The sequence below is a fragment of the Protopterus annectens genome, chromosome 10.part0, assembly GCF_019279795.1.
Source record: "Protopterus annectens isolate FY-2018-M chromosome 10.part0, PAN1.0, whole genome shotgun sequence".
NCBI lineage: Eukaryota > Metazoa > Chordata > Ceratodontiformes > Protopteridae > Protopterus > Protopterus annectens.
This window is the reverse complement of record NC_056744.1, coordinates 586,078,144-586,085,643: the sequence shown is the minus strand read 5'-3', so window position 1 is coordinate 586,085,643 and position 7,500 is coordinate 586,078,144.

Sequence of the window (7,500 nt, the reverse complement as noted above, 5' to 3'; positions counted from 1 at the left end):
TAAAATACACAGTATTCATTGCCTAGTACCATATAACAGATATGATTACACAGCTCAGTCAGGAAATCAAACCTGACTCCCAGAATCATGTGGAAGACTCCTTGGACAGAGTGAATGACACACTGGATTGGGTAGTGTCTCTGATGGTGGAGCGTGATTATCCATGTAGCCAGAGAGCCACTACATCTTCTGCTGTTATCAGATGTGGCAGTCCATGATCCTGCACCCATAGTGACACTAGTACCACTGCTTTGTCAGTGATTGTGGTGTCCACAACCAGATATGGTAGACCATGGTGTCATGGTCCCAGATTTAGTTGTAAGGAGAACTTATCCAGCAGAAATCACTCACATTCAGTTAGCACCCTGACTTCTATCCACGGCTGTAGAAGTAGCAGTGCAACTTCTTGAAGAGGTGGTTCTCATGATCAGGGGCAATGTCACTGAGCTAACTACTTCACCTTGCATGGTTTACACCTGTCCTGGCATCTCAGACAGGTAAGAGCTATACTATACCATGCATGGCTCACACCTGTCTGAGATGCCAGGATATAATGCTAGCATTGTGTTTAATGTGCTCTTGCAGACAAGCACAAGCACACACACACAACCACACACATAAACACACACACACACACACACACACACACACACACACACACACACACACACACACACACACACACACACACACACACACGCATGCACACACATATTCTGCAAAAGAATCACTTGTCCATACCATCTCACACAAATGCGTGTCATTTAAATAGTACTGCTGAGTGCTACACATCCATTGTTACTGACCCTGAACACTGTATACTGTGATAGGCACATGTGTTTCTTACTCACACGCACACACTTCTTAGATGTCAGCCTTGCCCTCCTCTCCCTACCCCACTACCACCCTGTGCAAATGATGATGATGAGATGCCAGCAGAGAGCAAAAGAGTGACTTTTTCCTGATTTAAGTATTTTTTTCTGGCTTTTTGATTATTTACTGCTTAGCGACTGCTTTTTCGCCTGTTTATACAGCTCTGCATTCTATTTAAACTGTTTTTGTGTTGATTAACTGTTTTGCACTTTTAAAAAAGTTATTTGTTGCTTAATTTTACTTGTAGGCTAACACACTCAAGTGCGCTAGCCGTTTAAAAGCATTTATAGCATTTACTGTCTGTTTTTCTTCTGTTTTCTGCAAAAGAAAAACAAAAAAAAAAATCTTGTTTTCCCGCCTTACTGAACTAGAATAGTCCAGTCTTCAGAGTTTGCTGACCTCTGGGCTTTGTCTTGGTTCCTGTGCTATTCCATATCCTTATTTGGATAAAAGGAAGCGCCTTTGTTCACCAGTGGGAGTGGCGATCACTGAGTGCCCTGTTTGTCCCTAGAGGAGTGGTTCCAGTCAGAAACTTGTAGTCTATTGGCCATTTTGGGTCAATTCCTAGCTGTTTTCAGCCCCTGTAATAAAGCCCGCTTTAAGCGCTTTTCGCTTGTATTCAACTCAGCACAGCTCCTCGTGGTGTCCTGCAGAGTTCTACAAGCAGCAGAGAGCAAAAGAGTGACTTTTTCCTGATTTAAGTATTTTTTTCTGGCTTTTTGATTATTTACTGCTTAGCGACTGCATTTTCGCCTGTTTATACAGCTCTGCATTCTATTTAAACTCTTTTTGTGTTGATTAACTGTTTTGCACTTTTAAAAAAGTTATTTGTTGCTTAATTTTACCTGTAGGCTAACACACTCAAGTGCTCTAGCCGTTTAAAAGCATTTATAGCATTTACTGTCTGTTTTTCCTCTGTTTTCTGTAAAAAAAAAAAAAAAAATCTTGTTTTCCCACCTTACTGAACTAGAATAGTCCAGTCTTCAGAGTTTGCTGATCTCTGGGCTTTGACTTGGTTCCTGTGCTATTCCATATCCTTATTTGGATAAAGGGAAGCTTCTTTGTTCACCAGTGGGAGTGGGGAGCACTGAGCAGCCTATTTGTCCCTAGAGCAGTGGTTCCAGCCAGAAACTTGTAGTCTATTGGCCATTTTGGGTCAATTCCTAGGTCTTTTCAACCCCTGCTTTAAAGCCCACTTTAGCTGCTTTTCGTGATTTAGCGCGGAGTTGCCCATAGAGCACCATTGGGCAGCGCCCGGTTAAACAAGGTTAAACTATTTCTGGCCCCGTAAAGTCTGCTCTTCAATTTTTCCCTTAGAACTTCTCTACTTGCAATCTAAACAGTCTATTCTCTATCTCAATAGCTCAGCACTTGCTCCTAAAGCATTTTTATATAGGTAAAGTACTTGTATACTAAACAAAGTACTACATTAGCCTAGAATCCCCTGAGTACCCATTTCCTTATAGGTCCCTTCTGACTCAGTTACACAGCAAACTTTTTCACTTTTCTAGCATGTCGAAGGGTCAGTTGCTAGCATCCTCTCCTGTTCAGCTGGTGAATCTGGGCATCTTGAGGCAATGTTACAATTGCCTCATGTACACAGACAACCCACTCCTTCTCCCACAAAACACAAATACATGTGAGAGATGCAACTATATAGCCAAACTGGAGGCTGAGCTCTCTCAACTCAGGACTGGCAAGACCACACAGGAGGAGAAGGAAACCACGCACACCACAAACCCAGTTTCACATAGAACTATCACAACTGCAAAACAAACACATAAACACACAAAGACATACTCAGAGGCACTGATCAAAAATCTACCAAAACTACAGAGGCCTCCAAAGCAGACACCCAAGCAACTGCCACCTCAAGACATAAGACATGCAACACATAGTTCTCAAAGTCAGTGTGCTAAACAGTCACAGCCCTTAAGGCCAAACACAATGCCGGACACACTTGTTATAGGTGACTCCATAGTCAGACACACTGATGTCCCACTCACCAGACTGAACAAGGAAAAGATCACAGTTAGCTGCCTGTCAGGCGCTAGAATCCGCCACATAACACAAGCACTCAGGTCACTCCACAGCAAGTACAAGTATGACTCAGTCATTGTCCATGCCGGTGTGAACGACCTGAGACGTACCTCCCTGGACTACATGAAAAGAGACATAGAGGAGCTCTCAGATTATGTAGCCCAGGCCGGTATGACCCTGACCCTGAGCAGTAGCCTACCCTCACCAAGAATGATGCCACAATACAGAGACAAAATGATCAGCTTTAATAACTGGCTTAATTACTGGTGTCATTCTAAGGGGATCCAATGTCTGTCTTCCTGGGATGACATGCTTGATAAGCCACGCTGCTTCAAGGGACGGCTTGCACCTGTCACCCTGGGCTTCCGGATATTGGCAAAGGCTCTTGCCACCCCATAGTGCCTTTTTAGGCAAGGCTCAAATGATAAACCTACCGCCCTAGAAAACAAAAATGGAGAAAAACTAAGGGTAATACTGCTCAATGCCAGAAGTCTAAACCTCAAGATGCACGCCTCAAGCCCTCCTCAGTATGGAGAACATCGATGTTTGTGCTGTGACTGAAACCTGGTTCAAGGCTCCTGAGAGCACCCCAGCACTATCAGGTTATACCTCATATCATGCGTTCCGCCCCAAAATCCGGACCGAACTAAAAGGAGGGGAGTATCCATATTCATAAAGGATACTCACACCTCCAGGTTAGTGGCAACGCGAAGCATTGGAGACCATCCAGGTGCAATTAACCATAGGTAAAACTGCCCTACAGTTTGTAACATGCTACAGACCACCTTCTCAAACTCAGGAAACCCACACAGCCTTCCTGAAGACACTGGAGAGTAGAAATGTCTCTCCAAACACCATCATATTGGGTGACTTCAACTACCCAAACATAGACTGGGAACATTACTCAAGCCCCAACACCCTAGCCCAAAGGTTCCTTGAGTTCATAAACTCAAATGCTATGGAACAACTAGTCACCATTCCCACAAGAGGAGAAAATATACTAGACCTGATCATCACAAACATGGGGACAAAATGCTCCACACCGAAGTATATCCCTCATTGGTGAGATCAGACCATAAATTAATCTCACTGGAGATCCACATCCCGCCCCCACCTCCAGCAAAAAAGACCACAGTGAAGAACTTCTCAAAAGCAAACTTCACACTTCTTAAGACTGGAGTGGTATCCTTCAAGGCCCCCGAGCCAGTGGAAACCACAACCCACGCTGCTGAAACCCTTACAAATGCCTTCTACGAGCACCTCCAGGAATGTATGGATCAAGCAATCCCTAATAAAATCAAGACCTTTTCCACCAATGGCAGGCGCCCGGTCTGGTGGAATCCAGCCATAAACAAACTCTACAACAAGAGGAGAAAGCTACTACATGACAGAGCAAAATCCCTAAATGGGAAGGCATCTCTGATCAATACTAGCAAAAAACTACGATCACTCATAAAATCATCCAAGGCCAACTTTGAGAGAAAAATCGCTAATGACACAAAAGACAATCATAAAGCCTTCTTTAGCTATGTTAGAAACCTGTGGAAACTCCCAGATATGCTCAGAATTAGTCCAAAATGATATAAAAATCACTGAACCCACAGACATTGCCAACATACTGGCAGACAGGTTCAGTGCAAATTTCTCCCCCGCCCCCCAAAAGGAGAAATATCTATCCCACCAGAGTCTAGCCTCCCAAACATCTCAGATGCCCAGGTGAGAGCTGCTCTCTCTAAAGCAAAAACACAGCATCAATGGGACTGGACGGTGTCCCCGGCTGTGTGCTACATGAACTCAATGAGGAACTAAACCCACACATAAGGCTGCTGTTTAATCTTAGCCTTACTACAGGATACGCACTCCAAAGAATGGTGTACGGCAACTGTGGTCCCACTCCACAAAGGCGGTGCTTCTACGGACCCTGGAAATTACCGCCCCATAAGCTTGACGAGCCTTGTCTGCAAAGCTATGGAGAGGATCATAATGGAACTCATAAATAAAGACATTGGGGACCTACAGACACTGGATCCTACCCAATTTGGCTTTGTCAAGGGCAGATCCTGCCTCTTGAACTTGGTCGACTTTTTGAAACAGTCACTAAGGCCATTGATGAGGGTAAGGCAGTTCACACAGCCTACCTTGACCTAGCAAAAGCATTCGACACAATACCCCACTCGGCATCATAGAAAAGCTCACCAGCTTAGATGTAAACCCATATGTCACAAGATGGGTTGCAAACTGGCTCAAGGACAGAACACACAGGGTTAGAGTTGCTGGTGCCATGTCAGACTCTAAGCCGGTCACAGCGGTGTCCCACAGGGCTCAGTCCTGGGCCCCTCTTGTTCAGCATTTATTTTTCTGAAGTGCAGGCAAACATAGGGGATTGTGGCTGACAAAATTTGCAGATGACTGCAAACTGGGCACCATAATTGACACTCCATCAGACACAGACATCCTCCAGAAAGGTCTCATAGAAATGGATAACTGGTGCCAGAGCCATGGCCTTAAGCTAAATGCCAAAAATGTATAGTCATACCCTTTGGGAAAAACAAGGTAACCCCTAATTACCACATAGGTGGTAATCCATTAAACACGGAAGAAGTTATCAGGGACCTGGGGACCCAAGTTGACAGTAACCTCTCTTTTGACACTCACATTGCCAAAGTGGTTAGGAAGACCTTCTACATTGCCCACCTGATCATGAAGGGATTCACATCCAGATCAGGAGAGGTCATTGTACCCCTGTACTCTTCACTTATCAGACCAATGATTGAGTACAACGCCCCATTCGCAATGTACCTTACCCAACACCTGCAGCAGTTGGAAAGACCCCAAAGTTCCTCACCAAAAGGATAAAGGGGCTCAAACATATGTCATACGATGCCCGACTGAAGAAACTCCAGCTCTATTCAGTCGCATACCGCCTGCTCAGAGGTGATCTGTGCCTGACATACAAGGCCATGTCCAACCCGGAATTAATGGACATGCTCCACCTCAAAAAATCCAAATCCACCAGAGCCACGAGAGCAAGAGACTTAAACCTCAACACGGATATAAATAGGACGTGCTGGAGGGACAGATTCATCACCCAGAGACTCCCTACATTATGGAACAGAATCCCAGTCCATGTGAGGCAGAGCCCCTCACTGACTCTGTTCAAGAGAAATCTTGACGAGTGGATGGGAGATCGTAGGTTTACCCCGGGAATCATCTCTGTATCACTGCTGGACAGAGGCACAGCAAACTAATGGGTATAGTATTCTCATCCTAAGGGGTGGTGAAAGCCACACACACTCTGGCTAGGCTTATAAATGCCCTAGGGCAGATAGCCTAGTATGAACCTATGAACCTATGAACCTATGACTGTGCCTTGCCTTTTGCACATGTCTTTGTGATTTAGAGGTGGATATATCCAATGCAGATAATGGAAAGCTTATGCTTGCTTACTCACAAGCTTGCATTTATCAATATTTATTGCAGAAGAAAATGTATTGATTTTGTATTCCTACACTTTTGGTAATTATTGTTTATGTAGTTGTTGAACCTCATTGTATTTCAATTAGTATTGTAAGTAAAGCAGTGGAGGCAGTAGGCACTTCATTCTTGCGTCTTCATATAGTTGTATAAATGAGGGTATAATTGACCTGTTTCATGTTTTACAGACAATGGTCAATTGAAATTCATGATGCACAGTATTGATTAGAATATGTAAATGTATATTGCAAACATCAGACCTAGGGATATTACTGACATAATTGTACACCTTAGACAAATGCTCTGCAATGGTATTATTTCTATTGCTTGTGTGTTAAAGAAAAGAGCTGTGATGGTGTAATTATGGCAGCAGCAATCTATTTTACTTGACTAATTTATTTCACTGATTTATTTATTTATTAAGTATTTACCAACACTGGTGGGATGCTTTTAGAAAATTGCACTTCAGCTGTTCAGCAACATGCACTCATATTTTATTGTGATTTTCGTACTTATTCATGTATTTATTACAATATTTACAGTTATATATTTAAAATTTTAACTTTGCAGTTTTACCCAATTGTAATTCATATATACAATATACTACAATTCCCATCTAACCCATGTTTGTGACATCACCCTGCAATGTGCATAGCCTTGTCTGTGACTGGTTGTCTTTTTGTATTTAACAGCATCATCAGTGACAGACACAGTTACTCTGATGAAGATTATGTATATCTGAATGTAGAAGAACTCATTAAGTTTTATTTCATTTATTCAATGAAACGGTTGGTTGCAGTTTTGGTTTTGTCTTTGTTTTGTTTTTTATGTGTTGCTAACCCTTGTGCTCAAGTTTTGGTTACATATTCTATGATATTCCTAGTTTGAGAATGGGTCTCACTGTATTTTTGCTCAGTGTTGCTGTGTGGGTTTCTCATGGGTGTCATGAGCCAGGACTCCAATGCATAACCAGCATCCTCCACTATATGACCTTGAGGAATGTCACCCCTAGCAAACTTGGTGTACAGATCACAGTAGATTACATGCAAAGACATAGTAGATGATCTCTTGGGCATTGTAGATAACCTGACAGTTTATAGAATGGAAACCTTT